At 36.6% G+C, this 25695-nt stretch overlaps 1 pseudogene; it reads left to right on the top strand.

Moving 5' to 3' along the window:
- Nucleotides 1-22363: 22363 nt before the first annotated feature.
- On the top strand, nt 22364-24900 carry LOC136217499 (uncharacterized; annotated as a pseudogene).
- The last annotated feature ends 795 nt before the right edge of the window (nt 24901-25695 follow it).

The raw sequence follows: 25695 nt of genomic DNA, 5'->3' as shown, positions 1-25695 counted from the left end.
GTTCTCAACCCCGACTCTCCTATAGCCTTCATGTCCCCTCAAGCTCAACTGTGCCTCGGCCTTCAATGCTAAATTACGGGCATCTTGCACCCGAATCACCATTTGCGTTCCAATCCGGTCTTGGATGTTGTATCTCAGCCCTTCAAGATACCTTGAAGTCTTTTGGCTTTCGGTTTCCGACAAGTAAGCCCTTACCGAAAGCCGCAAGAACTCCGAGGTGTACTCGTGCACACTCCTAGCACTTTGAGAACAATTCCGATAGGAACTGTAAATGTACTGCTCATAGTCGGGTGGTAGAAACCTCTCCCGCAACATCGATTTCATTCTTAGCCAAGATCTAATCGGTTCCCTTCCTCCTCTTCTTCTCCCTTCCTTCATGTTATCCCACCAAACTGAGGCTCCTCCTTTCAACCGGTAAGCTACTAGACGAACTTTCTGATCCTCCGGTATTCTCGCATAATCAAAGAACCGTTCTACCTCAAGCAACCAATCGAGGAAACCCTCTATGTCGAGTTCTCCCCCGAATGACGCTAAGTCCACTTTCAACTTGAAGGCATCATCTCTCTCAAAATTTCCTCCAAACCTCATTCTCACATTTGGTTCGCCTCCATATCCGCCCCTTTCATTACCTCGGCCCCCATACGGGTCATTCAAAACAACATGTTGGTAAATAGGCTAACGTTTGGCAGGGAAATATAAAAATTTTAACCTTTTTTCATAAACCCTAAGATCTGTTAATCGTTATTTCATATAAAGAGGGATAGAAAGAAATACATTTTAGAAGTTCTATCTACCATTGCAAACGAAGTGCCCATAACTCTTACTTCGAGTTCCCGAGCACAAAACAAAACAATTGTAGATCAAGTTAGAATTCAACCGTATATAACAACCAAAATAGATTATCTCTAATTAATCAACACAAGATCAAGGATAAAGAGAAAAGAGATGTAATCAATTGAACGGAAGGAAACGGTGGATAATCTCATCCTTATGGTGTGGGTCGAAAATTCTCTCTCCCGACTTAGTATGTGTATTTCGAAAATTGCACATGGGGGTGTATGTATATTCTGTTGTATCTAAACCCTAGTTAGATAGAATTAGGTTACTGAATAAGAATTTAATTCGGAATATAATTCTTATTTATTATCTATAATTATATCTTAAATATAAAGATAATAATAGTAACCTTATAGGATAATAATAGGTGTAATTTAATCTCATTAAAACTCCTAACTTATTTATCCTTTTATTACTTTAATTCACAATCATAATCTAATTAGAATTGTTAAAATCAAATTAAATTATTCATGTATTTTTATACATGAAAATCGCCCCCACATTAACTGGGCCTTAGTGGACTCAGTTGGGCTTCCATCAATTAATTAACATCCATTTCTCTTTTGGGTTCCAAGTCTTATGTGTGACCCATTAGGTTCTTATTGCTTCTAGCCGTACGCGACTATTAAATTAATTTTCACAGAATTATATTTAATCTTTGCATACGGAATGAGTACGCAAAATGTGATTGGCAAATCCGAAACATTCCCCCAGAGCTATAAGAAGACAGGTTGATTCTGTCGTTGACCTTTCCATATTAGTTACAGTATAATTCGATCCTTTATCAACTACATCCTTGAACTGAATCTTATGACTATGGATAATGTCAAGTCACATATAGCGAGACGTTCGTTTTACTTGTACAGGCCGAGTCAACTCCAATTAGATAGGTTAAGTGAAATCTGTATTTCAAGTCTTAAGCTATCACCTTCCAAGGATTTAGAGTCAAGTCTTCCACAAGCGATCAATGGACGTATCTCCCATTTATCGGGAGTGAAAAATGCTCAATCCAATGTATAACTATCCTGCAATTACTTCCTGTGATACCCAATGTCTGTCGTTCACACCCCAGAGTCATCTCTGTTATGGATCGTGTTACAACAAGATCAAAGCGTCACATTCCGTAATCCAGAATTACTAACTAACATTCCTTTGAGTCTGAGGATTACTTATACCTATTAATACCAATGAGATGAACAGGTGACAAGGATGAATCTACCCATCCTGTTATCTCAAGTCGGGTCCCCAATCCTAATGAACTCCTTTTCATTGGATCCACGTAACTGTCCAAATATCTGTATATATGAAGCTTGTGAGATCAGCTTTCTGTCTTGACAGAAGACATTGTTACATGCAAGTCTCAGCAGTGATATGTCAATCCTAAACATATTACTTGACTTGGGGTGGTTTTAAGTTTATTAGTTTATTATAAAGTTTCGTCTCACTTTATGCTTGTATGAACACTTTATAATCACTTTAAACAAACTTATCGATTTCCTTTTATTAGACTTTATTTAGTTCTTAAAAGGGATTGCCTTTATATAGTTATGAAACCATATCTTATTAAAACAAATGATATAAAGAACACTTCATTTACATTAAGTTTGTATCCTTGAACAATTGTCTATAGGACACTAAACCCCAACATACTCCCACTTGGACTAAAGCCAATTGTTTCTACAACTTATCCCAGTAGAAGTTAGATGACGATCATGTACTTTCTGGGTTAAGGGCTTTGTCAACGGATCTGCAACGTTGTCCTCAGTAGGTACTCTTTCTATTCTCACATCTCCTCTTGCCACAATTTCTCTTACAATGTGGTATCGCTTCAGGTAATGCTCGGATGCATTATGAGACCGCGGTTCCTTTGCTTGCACAATGGCTCCATTGTTATCACAGTATAGTGTAATGGGATTTACAATGTCAGGCACCACACCAAGTTCAGTAATGAACTTCTTAATCCAAACCGCTTCCTTTGCTGCTTCCGCAGCAGTGATATACTCTGACTCGGTCGTAGAGAAAGCTACGCTTCCTTGCTTGGAACTCTTCCAGCTGACCGTGCCCCCATTCAAGATAAACAGGTATCCTGATTGGGATTTAAAATCGTTCTCATCTGTGAGATGACTGGCATCTGAAAATCCTTCTATTTTCAGATCCCCTTCTCCGTACACTAGGAACATGTCTTTAGTCCTTCTCAAGTACTTAAGAATGTTCTTAACAGCATTCCAGTGCTCGTCTTCCGGATTACCTTAGTAACGACTCGTTATACTTAACGCGAACGCTACGTCAGGTCTAGTGCATAGCATATCATACATAATCGAACCGATCGCGCTGGCGTACGGGACTACAGCCATGCGCTTCTTATCATCTTCAGTTTTAGGACATTAATGATTGTTTAACTTTAATCCATGTATCATGGGTAAGTTACCTCGTTTCGATTCAAGCATGCTAAACCGCTTTAGCACCTTTTCGATGTATGTAGCCTGTGAAAGACCAAGCAGTCTTCTTGATCTATCTTTGTAGATCTTTATACCAAGTATATAAGTTGCTTCACCAAGGTCTTTCATGGAGAAGTTACCTGATAACCATACTTTTACCGACTGTAGTAGAGCTATGTCATTTCCCATTAATAATATATCGTCCACATATAATATTAGAAATGCAACTGAGCTCCCACTTGCTTTCTTGTAAATGCAAGCTTCTTCACAATTTTGTTCGAAACCAAATTGTTTTATGGTTTCGTCAAAACGCTTGTTCCAGCTTCTTGATGCTTGCTTGAGTCCATAAATGGATCTCTGAAGTTTGCAAACCTTGTTTGCATCCTTTGATATGAAACCTTCAGGTTGCATCATATATACATCCTTAAGCAGGTTTCCATTTAGGAAAGCTGTTTTCACATCCATTTGCCAAATCTCGTAATCGTGGTGAGCGGCAATAGCAAGCATTATTCTGATTGATTTGGACATAGCCACAGGAGAGAAAGTTTCTTCATAATCAATTCATTGTTTCTGACGATATCCTTTCACTACTAACCTAGCTTTGTAGGTGCTAACCTTTCCATCCATGTCAGTCTTCTTTTTGAAGATCCACCTGCACCCAATGGGTTTTATCCCTTCGGGTGGATCAACCAAAGTCCACACTTGGTTGGTGTACATGGAATGCATCTCAGAATCCATGGCTTCGAGCCATGCTTTAGAATCTGGACTGTTAAGAGCCTATTCGTAGTTTTCGGGTTCGTCGTCTAACACGGGAACCTCATCATCATCTCCTACTAGAAAACCATATCTAATTGGGAGTTCACGAACTCTTTGTGATCTACGAATGGGTGGCACTTGAGTCTCATCTAATGTGACTGCTTCGGGTTCCTCAATCGCCTCTGTTGTTTCAGTCGGTGTTTCTTGTTCTTGAACTTCATCAAGTTCAATCATGCTTCCCTTTTCTGTTTCTTCGAGAAACTCTTTCTCTAAGAAGGTTGCGTGCTTGGATACTACTACTTTCTGGTCATCTGGATGATAGAAGTAATATCCCATAGTTTCCTTAGGGTATCCAATGAAGAAACACTTATCAGATTTAGAATCTAGTTTGTCTGACGCTATGCGTTTGACAAATGCTGAACAACTGTTATCTTGCATTTTCATATAGTTTTTAATATATTATAATTATAGTAATCATACATTTTAAGATAGTTTTTAATATTTTATAATTGTTTTATGTTTAGTTTTGTGTTTTAAGAAATAATGCTTGTTCCATATGTTTTTAGGTATTATTTGAGGCAAAAATGCAATTATGGAATCATTACTGAAGTAAATAAAGTTGCCCGTACAGAACTCCCTCCAGTCACGACCTCGTAGCAGTTCAAGAATGAAGAATCCATGACTCTTTAAATAAGTCTTTATTGTCATCAATTCCTCAAATAACCATCCAAGGAATGTTATGACTATTTGAAGAGTCTTTTGAATGCTCAAGAAGGAGTTACACTACTTAATGCTCTCTTTAATTCTATTAAAGTTAAAAAGTTGCAAAGAAGAATTCAACTCTCCATTAATCTTCTTTTTAATTACATTAAAGTTAAGAAGTTAGAGCAAAGAATTCAATCCTCCATTAATCTTCTCTTTAATGGCATTAAAGTTGGAAGTTTCAAGAAATGCATGAAGGCATGTGCAACTATAAATACCTACATTTGGAAGCATGAAAGCAGGACTGGAACAAACGTGGAGCAGGCCTCACCACACTCTTTTTTATCTCTCTCTTTTAGACTTTTTGTAGTTTTCTTTTTGTTCATTTCCTTTCTATCTTTGTAACTGATTCTAGTTTTATTTCAAAGTTTATTCTTTGTTCATCTTTTCTTCTCTTTACTTTAATTATGTTTTCTAGTTTGTTTTCTATTAAATTTCTTGTTTTCTTTCCATCTGCCATGAACTAACTCCTCCATAGCTAGAACTATGGCAAATCCTAATCGAAGTATATGATTTACTTGCAATATGATTTCAAGTTCATAATTTATTAATTAGAGAATTAAACTATGGAGCTTAATTTCCTAGTTAGATATTTGGCCAATATTTAGCTAAATTACAGTTAATGATTTTGGTTGACCGACACTAAGATAATTAATGGAACTACATAGTTTAGACATGTGTCTATGCGGTGCGGTTTTTCAGGGTTTAGTTTCACGACTTAACTTTGGGGTTATTTCAGAGAGCTTAATGCTTTCATTATACCTTTATTCTTGACTGGGCCAAAGCTAGGATAATTGTATGTGAAATAGGATTAATCTTTACTGGACCAGAGCTTGGTTAATTACTTTAGGAAATAATCACCGTCTCTAGATTAAAACTTAAGAACTTGGATAGGATTGAGTGTGGATTATATACATTAGGTTAGGTGAAGCCTTGCTCTAGTGATTTACATCATATTTAAACTCAATTTATTTCCTTGCTTACTTCATTTAATTGTTTTAAATTTATTAGTTTACTATCACAACCAATTCAAGTTTTGATTGCTTAGATAATAGAAATTCACAGAAATCAATAGATATAAACACAATCCTCGAGGGAACGATACTCTACTTATTCTTTATTACTTGATCACGATGGGGTGCACTTGCCCTTAGTTTTGCACGATACACATTTCGAGCATCAACAACCCCATACTCTCATGAATGAGAATACGGGTTTCCTACCAACGAACAATTCATATGGTGTGGAACTAACGGATTTAGTTGGTACTCGATTTAGGGTGAAGAGGGCGGTTTCTAAGGCATAGCCCCATAATGTCTTTGGAAGTAATGCTATGCTCATCATGGATCGTACCATATCTAGTAAGGTACGGTTCCTCCTCTCGGATACACCATTGTGTTGTGGTGTATAGGGAGGTGTCCATTGTGAGCATATCCCACATTCAGTTAGATAATTCAGAAAATCATCTGAAAGATATTCGCCACCTCGATCGGATCGAAGTATCTTTATTTTCTTTCCTAATTGATTTTCTACTTCATTCTTGAAGCATTTGAATTTCTCAAAAGCTTCGGACTTGTGCTTCATCAAGTAGATATAACCATATCGGGTATGGTCGTCTATGAAGCTTATGAAGTATCTGAATCCTCCTCTTGCTTGGACTAACATAGGACCACATACATCGAAATGTATTAATCCTAGAGTGTCTGATACACGCTCACCTTTATTGCTAAAGGGTGTCTTTGCCATTTTACCTTTTAAACATGCTTCGCATGTTTCCAATGATTCAGGATCAATTGAATTTATAAGCCCATCTTGATGTAGCTTAAGCATGCGTCTTTTGTTTATATGGCCTAAACGACAATGCCACAAGTAAGTTGAATTATCTAGCTTATGTCTTTTGGTATCAATTGCGAGAACAGAAATTTTGTCATCTAGCACATAAATCCCATTTTTTGATATTCCTGAAAAATAGAAAATCCCATCTCTATAGAAATCACAATGTTTGTCTTTTATTGAAATATGAAAACCGTCGTCAATAAGACGGCTAATAGAAATAATGTTACGAGACATCTCTGGAACATACAAACAGTTCCCTAATTCTATTACAAGCCCAGAGGGCAAACTTAAAGCATAATCTCCAATGGCGAGGGCGGCAACTCTTGCTCCATTTCCTACTCGCAAGTTTATGCTTCCTTTCTTCAATTCCCTAGTCCGATTTAGTTCCTGCATATTTGTACAAATATGAGATCCACATCCGGTATCAAGTACCCAAGATTCAGACTGTGAAACTGTATTTATTTCAATATAAAACATACCTAGATGTTGAAGCACCGCTCTTTCCCTTCTTGAGGGAGGCTAGGTACTCCTTGCAGTTCCTTCTCCAATGCCCGTCTTTACCACAGAAGTGGCACTCTCCTTTAGGCTTCTTCACTTCCTTTCCCTTAGCTCTAGTGGGCATGGCTCCCTTGCCTTTCTTGGGATGTTTAGGATTGGGAAAATTCCCCTTCCTCTTCTTTGATCCCTCTATGACAAGAGCCGGTATTGCCTTGTCTTTCTTCATATTGGGCTCAACTGACTTGAGCATATTTGCAAGCTCTTCAAGAGAGGTTTGCAAGTCATTCATCTGGTAGTTCATGATGAACTGTGAATAACTCTCTGGGAGGGATTGAAGAATTAAGTCTATGCTTAGTTCGTTATCCATCGCGAATCCAATATTAGAAAGCTTGGTAATATAGCCAATCATCTTGACACAATGTGTCATCACAGATGTGCTCTCTTGCATCCTGCAACGATATAGCAACTTGGATATCTCATAGCGTTCGCACCTAGTCTGTTTCCCAAACAGCTCCTTTAGGTGCATGATGATGGAAGAGGCATCCATTTCCTCATGTTGCCTTTGCAATTCCGGTGTCATTGATGCACGTATGATGCATCCCGCATGATCGTCATCAGCCTTGTGCTTCTGGTAAGCATCAATTTCTTCGATGGGAGCATCATCAGCAGGGATAGGGGGTATCGATGTATCAAGTACATACCCTATCTTATCGAACTTCAAAACAATTTTGAGGTTACGAAACCAGTCGGTGAAGTTTGAACCGTTCAACTTGTTATCGGTAAGAATGTTTTGCATATTGGTTTTAGTCATGATTTTAAGAGTGTTTTAATTTAACCTGAGAGTGAGAAAGAGTAAACGTATGTCATTCGTTTACTTTAAAGTACATCAATCTAAAATTATAGGGCTTTTAGTTTATTTTAGATTGCTCCCACTATTTTGCCAAATTAATAGCCCTCCATATTAATTCGAAGAATTTCACAAATCCTTTAGTGAGCTAGGATCCTAAAACTCCTGAGATTTCGCCTTGAGTTTGCTCAACAAGATAGTCTCATTTGTTAGGTAGATTCATGTAATCAATCACATCTTTAATGTGATTCCTAGGTTATTGGGTTACTAACCACATTAGTAACTAATATGCTATTCATATTAATCCCAACCATATTGCCCATTAGTTTATGATAACATGAGTTTGCTCATCCAATTATCATAATCTAATTTAAGTATTACCCCATATTCATGAAAGAACGATTTTCGATAATTCAGGTGTTACCATAAGACCCCAAGCTTGAGTTTGCTCAACAACTCAAAGGCCCCCAGTACTGCCGGCTGAATTATAATATTAGGGAGGGGAAACCGATTTTAATAACTTGCTTATTTACTTAACTTTTAACTAGTGAGGGATTTTTATTTCAAGTCTCATAATCTAACTTAGTCTTGATTTGCTTTAGCATACATCAGACACATACATTAGTGTTATGGACATATTATCTAAATTATTCTGTCGAGCTAGAGACGGAATAAAAGGCCAAACCTAGGGAAATACTAACTATTACATATTTCTCTTTAGGTCCTCCGTCTTCTCCATGACGCCTCGAAATTACATATTAATTTCTATACTACTAAAGAAAACTTCAATTAACTTGAAGGGAATTAGATGAGAGGAGAAATTACAATAGATAGTAGAAAGGCAGGACTCGCAGGCCCTATTTCAAAAATACCAAAAGACTAAAAGAGGGTCCAAATATGTTCATAACTCCAAACATGCATAGACTCAATTAAATAAATTTAATTGGTTGATTACATAAAGTATTTATGTAATATTTAGGTTAATCACATTAACACATCAAATTAACTTTCATCCAATTTGAATTCTAACATTTTCGTATCTTCTATATTAACCTTTTAGATTAATACAACTATAAAAAACTTTAATTATGCATGTCCCAATTATTTTGATTTCAATTCATTTAATACTTTTGATTTACAAATAGGTAAAACAAACTTTTAAATAAATTTCCATTCGATAATCAAAACAGAAAACTATTAATTTTTGAAACATATATACATAAATATATTTAAAACTAATTTTAAAACGAAATAAGTGGGTCTCGGGCCGGACCTGAGGACGCGGCTGCTATCGTATGGCAGCAGCCCTAACGCGTCTGGCCAGCCGCTGCGCGATTGCTGCTGCGAGGCAGCAACCGCGCGACAGCAGCCGAGTTGTGCCGTGAGGCACGACCCGAGCTGCTGTCCATTTTTTTTAATAATTATATTATATATATATCAGTTTTAAAACTGTTTTAAAACGATTTTCAGAAAGTAAGAAAACCTATTATAGATTTTCGATTTTATCTTTAGAATCAATAAAACTAACTTTTATCAATCTAACTATAAAACTAATAGATTTTTGTTATAATGATTATCAACCAAAATTATTAGTAACATATGCATAATCTATTTTAATTACTCCCTCCGGTCCATAATAGAAGTCTTTCTAGAGAGTTTTTTTTGTTCCACAATACATGACATTTTGCTTAAATCTATGCACATTAATTTATCTTTACCAAATATACCCCTATTTAAGTTTACTTTTTATCTTGGGAATAGATAAAGTTACTAGTGGATGCAATTATTACAAGGGTAACAAAGTCTTTTACTTAAAATTAATTGCATTTCTTAATTAGTGTGCATTAACCTTAAAAGACTTCTATTGTGGACCGGAGGGAGTAACAATTAATTAAAACTTATTTATCTTTAGAACTAATTAATCAAAACAGTTTTGTTAATTAATCTAACTATAAATATTTATTCAATCTGATTGAAAAACTTCTAAATTTTCATATATGAAATAACAGATTTAACGCAGGCTCTGATACCAATATTGGTAAATAGGCTAGCGTTTGGCAGCGGAAATATAAAATTTTTAACCTATTTCCATAAACCCTAAGATCCGTTAATCGTTATTTCATATAAAGAGGGATAGAAAGAAATACCTTTTATAAGTTCTATCTACCGTTGCAAACGAAGTGCCCACAACTCTTACTTCGAGTTCACGAGCACAAAACAAAACAATTGAAGATCAAGTTAGAATTCAACCGTATATAACAACCAAAATAGATTGTCTCTAATTAATCAACACAAGATCAAAGATAAAGAGAAAAGAGATGTAATCAATTGAACGGAAGGAAACAGTGGATAATCTCGTCCTTATGGTGTGGGTCGAAAATTCTCTCTCCCGACTTAGTATGTGTATTTCGAAAATTGCACTTGAGGGGGTATTTATATTCTCTTGTATCTAAACCCTAGTTAGATAGAATTAGATTACTGAATAAGAATTTAATTCGGAATATAATTCTTATTTATTATCTATAATTATATCTTAAATATAAAGATAATAATAGTAACCTTATAGGATAATAATAGGTGTAATTTAATCTTATTAAAACTCCTAACTTATTTATCCTTTTATTAATTTAATTCACAATCATAATCTAATTAGAATTGTTAAAATCAAATTAAATTATTCATGTATTTTTATACATGAAAATCGCCCCCCACATTAACTGGGCCTTAGTGGACTCAGTTGGGCTTCCATCAATTAATTAACATCTGTTTCTCTTTTGGGTTCCAAGTCTTATGTGTGACCCATTAGGTTCTTATTGCTTCTAGCCGTACGCAACTATTAAATTAATTTTCACAGAATTTTATTTAATCTTTGCATAACGGAATGAGTACGCAAAATGTGATTGGCAAATCCGAAACATTCCCCCAGAGCTATAAGAAGACAGGTTGATTATGTCGTTGACCTTTCCGTATTAGTTACAGTATAATTCGATCCTTTATCAACTACATCCTTGAACATAATCTTATGACTATGTAGCGAGACGTTCGTTTTACTTCTACAGGCCGAGTCAACTCCAATTAGATAGGTTAAGTGAAATCTGTATTTCAAGTCTTAAGCTATCACCTTGCAAGGATTTAGAGTCAAGTCTTCCACAAGCGATCTATGGACGTATCTCCCATTTATCGGGAGTGACAAATGCTCAATCCAATGTATAACTATCCTGCAATTACTTCCTGTGATACCCAACGTTTGCCGTTCACATCCCAAAGTCATCTCTGTTATGGATCGTGTTACAACAGGATCAAAGCATCACATTCCGTAATCCAGAATTACTAATTAACATTCCTTTGAGTCTGAGGATTACTTATACCTATTAATACCAATGAGATAAACAGGTGACAAGGATGAATCTACCCATCCTGTTATCTCAAGTCGGGTCCCCAATCCTAATGAACTCCTTTTCATTAGATCCACGTAACAGTCCAGATATCTGTATATATGAAGCTTGTGAGATCAGCTTTCTGTCTCGACAGAAGACATTGTTACATGCAAGTCTCAGCAGTGATATGTCAATCCTAAACATATTACTTGACTTGGGGTGGTTTTAATTTTATTAGTTTATTATAAAGTTTCGTCTCACTTCATGCTTGTATGAACACTTTATAATCACTTTAAACAAACTTATGGATTTCCTTTTATTAGACTTTATTTAGTTCTTAACAGGGATTGCCTTTACATAGTTATGAAACCATATCTTATTAAAACAAATGATATAAAGAACACTTCATTTACATTAAGTTTGTATCCTTGAACAATTGTCTATAGGACACTAAACCCCAACACAACATTCCCCCTTTCATAACCACATACAACATCATTATGCACAGTATACACATTCCCGGCACGCACATGCGCGGGACCAACAACATCATTTATATGCACATCATGCCTAGGTCTATCATTCATGGCATTATCATCAATCCTAATCCCCATATTCCTAGCAATCCTAGGCATATCGTAATCATCAAACAGTTCCCCATCACTATCACTATCCACATTTCTAATGATTACGGGATTAGTCCGCCTTACCTCTTGAACCCGAGGATTCATTGCTTGGGGTGCATAAGTTATCATTGGTGGTGGTGTCGGTTGCCGAATAGATGGCGGGTTTGTTCCTCTTGTCTCCGGTGAGGTTCTCCGGCTAGAAGATTGTTGTTGTAGCGGGTTGCTATTGTGAGTTCTTCAATGAGGCGGTGCAAATCTCGGGTACTCATCTCGTGTTTCTCCTCCATCATTCTTAGAGACTCCGTGATATGTTTCATGTTGCCTTCTAGTGACTCAACTCGTTGCACTATGGATCCGGTGGCTTCGTTTGTGATACGAGGTTGAACCATTCCCGAAAAGAAGTCTCCGATCAAGGAAAACGACTCGTCTCTGATACCAACTGATGTAGAGTGAAATCGACTGGAGGTTTTAATCGTAAACCAACAAAGAATACGATCTTCTCTAGCTTAACTAGAAGGTTGGATTAACCCACAAGGATGAACCTTGGTGCTCCAATGGAGGCTTCTTTAATTCAATATATCAAAAGTTGGAGAACATTACAAAAAGAAGGGTTTAAATACCTTCCAACAAAACAAGATTAAAGACCAAAAGCCCATGAATAGGGTTTTGGGGTAAGGCATGTGCATAGGGTAAAGTAGGAAAGGGAAGAGTTCATGGCAATCTAGTAATAATGGTTGAGTGGCAAAACAGTAATTAAGTATCATCAGAAATGGTCCCCTCTTAGTAAGAAATTGGGGGAGAAGTATTGTCCAGGCAGGATACGCCCCGCGTAGGCTAGTGTACGCCCCGCGTAACGTGGGTACTGAGTTTTTGGACATCCTCGAAGGGATTGTACGCGCGGCGTTCCTGGAGTCATGCCCCGCGTATTGTAGCTTCTGATTGTGATGATCCTCCATGGTGGGCTTTACGCGTGGCGTCCCCTTCGTTGCGCTCCACGTGCTCGACCTCCTGGGCACTCTTCACATCGGGCTTGTTCTTACGCCTTGCGTACTAGGAGATACGCCCCGCGTGACTTGGGTGCTGGACAATTGTTTGTAAAAGGGTCTTCTACGCCTTGCGTCTTGGTGAGCACGCCTCGCGTGCTTCGTTGTGTGGCCTGACTCTCGTTGTTCTCAGCTCTTGGTTCCGGACTTGGACTTAGGGAAGGGATGCCCTCATCACATCCATGGAACAGTGTCTAAGCAGATTAACTACGTACATTGAGTCTGATTCAACCCAAAGCTGATGACAATTTTTCTCCCAAAGCAAGTTCAATTGCGAAAATAACGGCTCGCAATTCAGCTAAATAAGCAAAAGAAGGCGGGGTAGAAAAATCAAAACAACCTTTGGAAAATCCTCGATGGTTGCAAAAAATGCCTCCCACTCCAGCCTCGCTAGGAGTGCCAAAAGCAGAGCCGTCCATATTGACTTTAACCAAGCTCGGAGGAGGTTTAAGCCAATGGACCAGAATAATGTTGGGAGCAGGAGGCGGCCTAGGAGAAGCCAAAAAACGGGATAAGATACCAGCATCTCTCTGGGAAGAGCAGAAACCTTTAGAAGAGGCCAAAGACTCTCGAATCATTCGAAAGAGGGTGATCTTCGAGTGCTGGATAGAAGGGGAAACTTCCTTAAAGATAGCTTCGTTCCTGCAATGCCAGATTAACCAGATGCAAGAGATAGCAGCAACACGCCAGATCAACGACACATGTGAGCCAAAAGGAATGCTATAAAAATTGTTGTAGAAGTGGATGAATTGGGAATGTCGAGGCAAAGAGCATTGAAAATGAATCTCAAGAGCCCTCCAAAGAGAATCTGCAAAAGAACAGCTAATGAATAAGTGGTTAATAGACTCAGCATCCCTACCACATAGAGCGCAACGAGAGACAATGAAGAATCCAAGACGCTGCATAAGGTCGTGAGTCGGAATCCGACCATGCAAAACTCTCCAGAGAGTGAAGGAGCGAGAAGGGGGAGTATGAGCATTCCAAACAAATTTATACCAGTCCACCAAGGAGGAACTAGGATTGAGAATCGAATAGTACTATTTGGCAGTGAAGATACCTTTCTTAGAGGGCTGCCAAGCACATAAATCAATATCATCTCTACCCCTGTGAATAGATCGAATACTATTTTGAACAACCGAAGGTAGAGTACCTAAGTCAAGCCACTCTGAGTTTACCAAAAATTCATCAACCGAATTATAGCGCGAACGCTTTTCCTGAAGATCGAGACCTAATCTGTCCGCCACCGATGGAATTATCCACCTATCAGTCCAAAAATTGAGCGTAGAAGACTGGCCAATCCACCAAAAGGTCTGGTCCCAAATGGATGAATAAACAAATTTTCAGGAAGACCAAATCGAGGAAGGAGCAATGGTAGCTTTAGGCAAACCAGAGACAGCCAGAAATCTAGCTTTCATCAGATTAATAGCTAGACTGTTGCCTTGAATTAATTTCCAACACATCTTACCCAGGAGAGTCTGGTTAAAAATCCTAAAGTCCTTAATGCCCAAACCTCCATCCTCCAAACTTTTGCAACAAGTTTGCCAGGGAATCGTAATTAACTTCCTCTGATCAATACACCCCGTCCAAAGGAAGTTTCTAACACTTCGATTGAGTTTATTCAACAATCCCACTGGCCACTTATAGATCAAGAATGAGTGCACCAGAGAACCAGTAATAGCAGACTTAATTAGAGTTAAATGCCCAACAAAGGAAAGGGAGCTACCTTTCCACTTACTAAATTGAGAAAGAAATTTGTCTGCAAGGCTGTTGAGATGACGAGCCCTTAGAGCTCCAATAAATAGAGGGACTGCTAAGTAGCTGAAAGGGAGAGAATCCAAACAGATGCCCAGACAGTGAGCAAGCCGAACCCTCCTCGGAGGACTCACCTGAGAACCAAAAAAGACAGCAGATTTGTCCCAACTAACCTGCTGACCGGAGATCTGACCATAAAGTAGGAAGAAATCTTTGAGAGCATGCAAGTTGCTCAAAGAAGCCATTCCAAAGATGAGTATGTCATCAGCAAAAAGAAGATGAGAGGGAAAAGGATTTCCTCCAGAATAATACATAGGAGAATAACTACCCTCCCTCACCATTTTAGCAAGCCAACGAGAGAAAAAATCCTCAGCAATGTCAAATAGAAGAGGAGAGAGGGGGTCCCCTTGTCTAACTCCTCTAGAACAAGAAAATAAGCCTTTGGAGAACCATTAATCATCATAGAAATACGAGCAGATGCCAGAATATTAAGGATCCAATCCCTGAAAGTGAGAGAAAAACCAAAGGAGTCCAGCACAACTAAGAGGAAGTTCCAATCTAAAGTATCAAAAGCTTTATGAATATCAATTTTTAAGGCCATGTGACCACCAAAACGTTTTCTGTCAAGCATATTAACTCCCTCAGAAGCTAAGGCAATGCATTGATGAATGCTTCTACCATTAAGAAAACCATACTGGTTGGGAGAGACAATCTTTGCAGCAATAACTGCAAGGCGATCAGCAAGAATTTTTTAGATGATTTTGAAACCAAAGTTACTCACCGCAATTGGACGAAAATTCTCAATTCTGTCAGCTTCAGCAACTTTAGGAATTAGAGCCATAATGTTAGAGTTTAAACCAGGCAGAATGCAACCATGATCAAAGAATGCTTGAACCATATTGTAAACATCCTTCCCTACAATATCCCAAAATAAACGATAAAAAGTTCCCCCAAAACCATCGGGACCAGGGGCACTGTCAGGATCCATGGAAAAGACTGTGGCTTTAATAGCTTCAAAGGAGGGTTTACAAATTAATTCCTCATTTTCCGAAGAAGTTACTAAGTTGGGAATTACCTCATTAATTGGAGAAAGATCAACATGCTCTCTAGAACTATGAAAGAGATTAGAGAAATACTCAATTACATGATCAGATAATCTTACCGTGTCAGTGGTGGGACCCTCATCGCCGATTCTTAAATGATTAATGTCGGCCCAAGTCTTACTAACTTTAGCAGACCTTTAGAAAAAACTAGTGTTTCTATCTCCCTTTTTAAGCCACTTAACATGACTTTTCTCTCTATACATGAACTCCTGCCGAAGAAGTTGTAAATCAAGGTTGGAGCAGGCGGCAGAAGCAGCACTACTCAACTCTGGAGAATCTCCTTGCTCTGAAATTTGCTTTTGAATATCTGCAAGAGGAGTTTCAGCCAGGTGGATATTAAATCAATTCTACCAAATACGTTTTTATTCCAATCCCTGAGTATAGGCCTAAGAGTGCGAAGTTTATGACATAATAGTTGAGCAGGAGGGAGAGAGATGTGGGATACAGTCCAGTGATTAGCAACTACTCCCATTAAAGAATCATTAGTGGTCCACATTGCATGGAATCTAAACCTAGCGATCCTTGGTTCCCCAAATCTGCATTGAAGTATCATTGGGTAATGATCAGAACTATATCTTGCCAACGCCGTGCAAGAGATAGAGTCCCAAGATTCCAAAAAACCCTCTGACAAGCTCTATCTAGGCGACATTCAACATGAGCCACCCCATGCCGACCGTTGGACCAAGTAAACCTCTGACCCAAAGTAACAATATCAATAAGATCACAATCATCAATAAAATTCCTGAATTCCCTGCAGGATCGAGCAGCAGGAGGAGAACCAAGCTTCTCATGTGAGCCCGTAATAGCATTGAAATCCCCAAACACCAACCAATTATTAATTGGAAAAGCACAACTATAAAGAGAAGACCATAACTCCCTTCTTTCCGATGCCAGGTTACTACCATAGACAAAAGAAAGCAGAAAAGACTTATCACCGAGCTGGTATTGAACAGTAACATGTTGGACATGAGAAGGATGAAGAGAAAGAGAAGAAGCATCCCTAGAAAGAAGCCAAAGAGTCGGCAAATCTTTATCATTCCAGGCAAAGAGAGAAAGACCCAGAGATCTCCAAAACTGATCATCAGTGTCACTAAAACAAACAAGAGGTTTTGCAAGACACAAAAAATTAGGACGATGTTGTTGGCACAGAAGCTTCAGGACTCATTGAGTGCGATCATTACCGATGCCCCTACAATTCCAAAATAACATAATCATTGAAACCGCAATGGCGGCTTGCTATGTCATTTACCACTGACCTCAAGGGGAATGCCATTATCTTTGTGTTTCTTCCTTTTCTGGACTTTAGACCAAGTCTTTTCCTCTGTATCATTAACCACCTGCAAACTATCACTGTTTTCTAAATGCTTAATGATTTGCAAATTAGGAAATTCAGAAACCTGAGGGCTGGGGTGAGAGGTTTGCCTACCCAAGACTCCGAGCTCTTTATCAAGTTCATAAGATGGAAATCTAAGAGAAGGAGAGGCGGGGGCCTTGCCAGAATCAAGAACCGACTCACTAATCCAGGCAGAACTATGAAGTACCATCTGCAAGTCACAGTTATTAGATTTGTCAGCCTCTCCATTGGCAGGAGCCCCTTTAGAGGATTCACTAGTATCAATGTGAACTCCTGGCTTCTGTTTCCAAATCCGGGAAACAGATCTACCTCGAGGTTCGGGAGATCCCATCTTTTGCTTCCCATTTCTTTGCTTTATGTCAACATGATCTTCATGACGAATGTTCCTCCTACAATCTCCAGCAGAATGACCAATGGAATGGAAAATGGAGCATAAAGTTAGGAAGCCTTTCATATTCAAGGGAAATCCAATGCATTGAGGTGTCAGTATCCACCCGTAGTTTGTATTGAATTTCCTTCGAAAGCTCCACATCAATCAAGATACAAGCATAATGACCCATTTCACCATCCACAGTATTCTTGTCAAAACGAAGGGGCACCCCAATCGCCCTTGCAATACTTGCCATGATCCGCTTATCCCAGAATTCCCAATGAAAATTGTAGAATCGGACCCAGACTTGAGCAGAAGTGGATTTGTGAGAGTCCGGATTAAATCCCGGACTCCAAGGAATGAAACGCATAATCCCAGGCCTAAGAGTAATGGCACCACGACTCCAAACAGATTGGAGAGCCTTTGCGGACGAAAGAATGATGTGGTAAAAACCTCTACCCAAAGAAATCAATTTCCAATTAGGAGAGTAACCCTAAATAGATGAAAGTTTGGCCTTCAAGTCCGGCTGTTTCCAAGGAGATTCCCCTTTAGCAAGAGTGATACGCCCGATAATAAAGTGCTTACAAAGATTGAGCCTTTCATTGTAAATATCCTGCTGTATTTTGACGGCTTTAAAGCCTCCTTCTTCCGATATAAGGGATCAATTCATGGGGGGAGGAACATCTGGAGAAATAGCTGCAGAAGTATCAGCACCAATAAGGGTAGCCGCATAGGACCTAGATCCAGTAGAGGGCTCAAGTCTCGAAGGAATCGCAGCATTACTAGATCCATGCAAGACATTTTTCAAGAAAGAGGGTCTAGAGAAAAGATGGGAAATGGAACAATTCATCTCCATCAAATCTGCGAAAGACGACCAAACATCTAGCCTCACGAACCCTAAAAATCAGACCAAGCCAACCAAACCAAAAAAACAGAATTTTTATATCTGAACAACAACCACCGGCGGTAGGCCGCGAACCAAATCTTACTCAAATCAGTTTCATTAGAAGTATTAATTCTGATTGTTTATATAGACAAAGAATATTATTTTAATTGTTAAATATGAATATCAATTTGTTAGGGGAAGTAGCGGATCGACGACGGCAGCCCTGCGCAAAGAAAACAGATCCGCGTCACGACGAGAAAACCCAAAGAGAACTGAGGCAATGATCTCGGAGACCGGACGCCACACTCCACAAAGCCGGACGAAGCCAGACGGTAAAGTCGCAAACGGTGGCAGACGACATACGTCGAAACGAACCGAACCACGAGAAAGAAAGGGAGAAAGAAAGAGAAGCCCGGAGATGGAGAGAATACCCCGCGGCGTCGAGGAAAGAAGTGTGGCGTCGAGGAGAGCAGCACGGCGGCAAGGAGACGGCGGACGGCGGAGATCCCCTAAACCTAGCAGAGAAGAAGAAACGCGTTTGTATAGAGACTCTTCTCAAGTGAATATTTGATTTTGAAATGGTTAAAATAGTGTTTTTGATAATTTATGATTTATGAAATAAAGTTTTATATATATTGATTTATGTGCTTATTTTTAAGAAATGGAAGTTAGTAGTGGTAAGTATATTTTTAAATTATTTATTGGTGATTTTAGTACAATAATGATTTATGATTGAATATTTTGGAAATAATGATTTGTGAATATTTTAGAAATTGATTGAGAAAGGTAATTTGAAATTTTTATGAGGTTGATTTATGAGTTATATATATATATATTTCTAATTTTAATTTACATTATGAAGTTATAATATTTTTAGTATCCATCAAGAGTAATCCGGATAGGTGGCTTTACTTAAAGTCCGTATTTAGTGAGAAATACGGCTTGTGTACACAGTTGAAAGACCTATCGAGTATGGCAAAGAAGTGTTGAGTAAGACCATGCGGGTTAGGCAAAATTATGAGATATCTCGATTCGATTATATTGTGGGGATTAATACATATGGGGATTATCTCTCGGATGGATACATTTATGAAGTGTTTATTGATATACGGTTTGTGAAGCATTTATTGAGATACGATTTGTGAAGTATTATTGATATACGATTGATGAAGTAACTATTGATTTACGGTTGATTTGAGTAAATGGTTAATTGCAAACCTATTTAGTTGAGATTTTGGTATTAAGTATTTTAATACAGTGATTTACATTTTGACTACGTGTGATATTTTGAGAAATGATAGCAAACTTGATATTTTAAGTTTGCAGATTTTGTTAAAAGTATCATTGGAGTATTTTATTTTGGGAAATAATGTTTATAACAGACTTATGATATTTTAAGTTGCAGATTTTGTTATAAGTATTATTTTGAGCATTTTATTATGGTTTAATCCATAAAATGTTCATTTTTAAGAATGTAAATTTTATATGATACATATAAAATTATATATATATATATATATATATATATATATATATATATATATATATATATATATATATATATATATATATATATAGTTATTTTGAGTATAAGTATTTTATGTAGTTGATAATTGCTTATTGAGATTTATGTCTCACGTTTTTCAAATGTTTTAATGTTTTTAGGTGGGAAAATACAAGATATAAAGAATGTTGTCGACTGATTAGGCGAGGTTTGGAAGTTGGTTGCTTATTGTTAGAATTATGGTTAGAAATTTGGTATTTCAATTGTAATATAATAGAGTTGGTACATATATGTTGAGGATCTCGAATGACTAATATAATAGGAATATGAATTTGTTTTAGAATATATATATTAAAGAGGAAGGCCAAAATAAATAAATAATTGTGATATTATGATATTTGGATAAATTGGAGACTCCTAAGTGTTAATTGTGATTTGTCTATTTCACGCCTGATGCCGGTTGAGGTCGTTTAGGGTCGGGTGTGACACAAGCACACAAGAAGAACAAACTGAAGCATCCACAATCATCATGTACTTGTATTAATTGAATCTCTTGTCAAACTCTATCCATTAACTCGGAACAAGGATCAGACAACTGCCAATTATAGTTTCTACATACATCGATCACAGTGGCCTGCCGAGAAATGTCACTATCTTCAGTTATGAGCTGAAAATAGCAATCAGAAATACTTCTATCTCGAGCTCCAACTAGAATCAAATGGACGCAAAATACTCATTAATACTTTGGTTGAATAAAAATTGAGAATTATTAATTTTATATAAAAGATTGAGAATTAATTTAATTAAAAATCATAACTAACATGTCGTATGAATTGAATGAGAAATGGTACTACAAACATGATTACATGAGATGAGAAAATCGTGAGCAATGGGTCACGTGCATTCTATGTAAATGCTCATCATATATTTCCCAATCTCGTGACCCATTGCTTGGTTTCAGTTTGGGAAATGCGATATTTTCATTCTGTATTTAATCAAATTTCTTTTCTATTTTTCTTTTTTTTTTATTTGGCTTTAATTTATGTATATAATTTTAAAAAATTAAACTTTAATTAATAAATTCATTAATTATATTAATGATTCAATATAAACTAGAGATTATATGAGATTATATTTGGTTTCAACCTAAAAATTTACTTTCTCTCTCATAACCAAACAACACTTAAATGACCTCAAAATGAAAATTTTCAAGAATTAAAGTTCCTTAGAATATCATTAACGCTTTGGATTTTTTATTTTTAACCGTCAATGGTCGTTTTGAGACGTTAAGTGGCCACTGGTGTTAAAAAGTGTAAAGTTCAGTGGTCATACCGGGAAGAAATGAAGTTCAATGGCCATAATGTGAAAATGGATAAAGTTCAATGGCCATGGGTGTAATTTACCCTCAAAATTTTATACTTCAATAATGTATCACTTAAGCAAAAACAACGGCACATCGTCCAAAATCTAGGGGTGTGCATCGGTACAAAACCGAACCGAACCGAAAAAACCGAATACCGAAATGATCAAAATAATTCAAACCGACACCGAACCGAATAATAGGTAAAACCGAATTAAAATCGAACCGAAATATGCGGTTCGATTCGGTTTAAACCGAACAACCCGAATTAAGTTAAAAATAACAAACAACAAATAAAAATCACTATATTTTTTCATTAAATTTACCTTAACAACAACAACAAAAATTTAAATATTTCCAAAATATATCTATATTGCAGTGGCGGAAGATTCAAGAGGCAAGGGAGGGCCATGGCCCTCCCTGGAAAAAAAATGCCAAAAAAAATCAGCTTATATATATTATATATTTCTATTTATGTATTTAGAATTTATACAATTAGTCATTTATTTATATTTAATTTATAAGGCAAACCATTTATATATGGTATCTAGTAATAATATAGGGTCCCACTTTTTTATCAGCCGCAAACAAATACCTAAAGAATCCAAAAAAAATTAAAATATAGTTTATTTCCTTAATCATCTCTACTTTACCTTTTTCTTACTTTTGCTTTCTAATTTTGAATTCTCTTCCTTTGGAGTACAACAAGAAGTGTGCCTCTCGAATCTTCCGCCTCTCTGGACCGCCTGTGCGAGATGTAAGCAGTTTTGCTTCTTCAGTTCTTCTTCTCAACAGGTTTCTTTAATTGTTCTACTTCCATTCTTTTTTATTATTATCAATTTTGTATAATCTGAAATTGAGGGGTAAATCAATATAAAACCTAAATTGAATGTGCTATTGTTATTTAGGAGTTGATTCAATTTTTTTTATTGTCATGATTTTAATTGAGTTTTTTGTGCTAATTCTAATCTATGGAAAGAAAATTTGTGTTGTTAGGGGAATTCTTTATTGACTATGGGTAAACCTAAGACAATTGATGCATTTTTCAAGAGAAAAAGAATTGATGAGTCCGAGAACATAACACCTTCAGAAACAATTCGAGATGAGCATAATTTAGAATCTCAAGAAACTAAATCGGAGCAATATCTTCCTAAATTGCAAAGATTAGAATTCGAGGAAGTTGACATTGCTAATTTAGAACGTGATCCGGGATTGCGTCCTCAAATTTGGGAATATCCTATTAATCAGAGAGATGAAATTAGAAGAGCCTATCTGAGAATGAGACCATATCAAATTCACCTAGAAAAGTATCCTCTTTCTGGTCCAGAAAAACATCCTCGTAGATTTTCAGCGGTATGGTTCAAAGTTTTTCCTTCTTGGTTAGAATATTCTAAAGAAAAAGATGCTGCATATTGTTTAGCATGTTATCTTTTTAGCAAAAAGTTAAGTGGTCGTCTTGGGGCTGATGTGTTTACTGTTAGCAGATTTAATAAATGGAAAAAAGTTAATGATGGAAAGCGTTGTGCTTTTCTCACTCATATTGGAGAAGATCCTTGTTCAACGCATAATAATGCAATGAGAAGTTGTGAAGATCTCTTGAATCAATCTCAGCATATTGAAAATGTTATACATGTGCAGTCAGAGGAGAAAATATTGAAGAACAGATTACGTCTTCGAACCTCTATTGATTCTATTCGATGGTTGACATTTCAGACTTGTGCATTTAGGGGTCATGATGAGTCAACTAGTTCAAGAAATCGTGGAAATTTTCTTGAAATGGTTCAAATATTAGCAAATTATAATGATGAAGTAAGAAAAGTTGTTTTGGAAAATGCTCCATATAATTCAAAGTATACTTCACCATTAATTCAAAAGGAAATTCTTAGTATTATTGCAAAGAAGGTAAGAGAGTACATTCGTGAAGAAATTGGTGATTCTAAGTTTTGTATAATTGTTGATGAATCGAAAAGAGAACAAATGGCTATTGTGTTGAGATTCGTTGACAGTGCTGGATTTATACAAGAACGGTTTCTTCATTTGGTCCATGTTAAAGATACTATGGCAGTGACTCTTAAACAAGAAATTTGTACTGTCCTTTCTAGATATAGTTTAGACATTCAAAATATTCGTGGCCAAGGGTACGATGGTGCTAGTAATATGTGTGGAGAGTGGAATGGGTTACAAGCACTATTTCTTAAGGATTGTCCATATGCCTATTATGTTCACTGTTTTGCTCACAGGTGAGAATATTAAGTTGATTACTTTTTAACTACTTGGAACTTTTAGCTTGTTGATATATTGGCCATATTTTTTTACTAAATCAAGTTATATTTTATTTTATACAGGTTACAACTTGCACTAGTTGCTGCTTCAAGAGAAGTATTTCCTGTTTATCACTTCTTCAATGATTTATCTTTTATTATTAACACCGTTTGTAGTTCTACAAAAAGATATGAAGAGTTGAGACTTCATAGAGTGACCGAACTTGAAAAAGAAGAAGAAGAAGGTAGAGGATGCAATCAAATAGGTACTTTGAAACAAGCTGGAGATACTCGTTGGGGATCTCATTTTTTCTCTGTTTGCAGTTTGATAGAAATGTATCATGCAACTTCTTTAGTTTTGCTAGACATGAAAAAAAGGGAGCCAATTTTCATATAAGAGGAGATGGTGATGGTGCTCATAGAAAGTTAAAAGGATTTGAATTTGTGTTTATTCTACATTTGATGAAGGAGACGATGGGGATCACAAATATACTTTGTCAAGCTTTGCAACAAAAATCTCAAGATATTGTTAATGCAATGCATTTAGTTGGAACTACAAAGGCACTTATACAGAAACTTAGGGATGACGGTTGGGATTCTTTTATTAACAAAGTCAAATTATTTTGTGATCATCATCACATTAGTATTCCTGATTTCAGTGCTCCTTATGCAGCACGTCGAACTCAAGCACGGGGTGATAGTGTAGCAACAAATACATGGGATCATTTTTATAGGAGGGAAATATTTTACTTGGCAATAGACAAGCAAGTGCTAGAGTTGAACGATCGGTTTAGTGAAGAAGCTATTGAACTTCTAACTCTGAACTCGTCTTTGCTTCCTAAGAATTCTTATAATGCATTCAATATTGAGAACATTTGCAGGCTAGCAGAAAAATACTACCCTATGGATTTTTCAGACCATGAAAGAATTAATTTGAAGTTTCAACTGCAACATTTTATTCTTGATGCGCCTTGTGATCCAAATTTAAAGGATCTTTCTACATTGGCTGAACTTTCTAAAGTGCTAGAGAAGACTGAAAAATCAAAGGTATATTTTCTGCTTACAAGATTGATTCGTCTCTTACTGACACTTCCTGTTTCTACAGCCACTTCAGAACGAGCATTTTCAGCTATGAAACTAGTCAAGACAAGGCTTCGAAATAAAATGGAAGATGGATTCCTTGCTAATAGTTTGGTCGTTCATATTGAGAGAGAGATTGCTGAAAAATTTGATTATGACACCATTATAGATGAATTCAAATCTTTGAAAAACCGTCGAGCATCACTTTAATCTTAAAAACGCATTATTACTTTGAATGGTGTATGGATAGTTTACCCTTTCTAAATTTTTGTTTAATTATTTAAATAGAATTTTTGTTTTTTATATTTCATTGTTTGATATGGCCCCCCTTAATTTCATATTCAAGTTTCGCCACTGCTATATTGGGTTATTATCTCAACAATAAAAAAAATAAACTTGTATAATCAAATATATATATATATATATATATATATATATATATATATATATATATATATATAAAATATGTGTAATTCGGTGCGGTTCGGTTTTTTCACATTTTCTGTCAAACCGAACCGAACCGAATACCGAAATACACTTAAAATTAAAACCGATGTCGAACCGAATTGTTAAAAAAACCGAACCGAAAAACCGAATTCACTCGGTTCGGTTCGGTATGCGGTTTAAACCGAACCGATGCACACCCCTACCAAAATCAACATGACATCATTCAATGTTAACACCATTAATCAATTTTTTTTACCTTTATAAAATATTGGGTAAATTTCAAATAAAACCCTTATGGTTTCACTAATTTTCAGATAAAGGACATTGATTTACTTTTTGTCAAAACGATGACTGAGGTTTTCAATTTTAGCAAAATAAGGACTTTTTCGATTGATACTATTAAAATCACCATTGACGACTTAAAAAATGACATATTTTAAGAACTACTAATATTCTAAACAACTTTAATTCTTTTACTTTTTTATTTCGAGATTATTTAGATGATGTTTGGTAAATAGAGAAAGTTAATGTTTAGAGAGAGAAAATTCCAAAAAAGAT

This window comes from Euphorbia lathyris, chromosome 2 (genome assembly GCF_963576675.1).
Source record: "Euphorbia lathyris chromosome 2, ddEupLath1.1, whole genome shotgun sequence".
In the NCBI taxonomy this organism is placed as follows: domain Eukaryota; kingdom Viridiplantae; phylum Streptophyta; class Magnoliopsida; order Malpighiales; family Euphorbiaceae; genus Euphorbia; species Euphorbia lathyris.
This window is presented reverse-complemented; position numbering and strand designations above follow the sequence as displayed.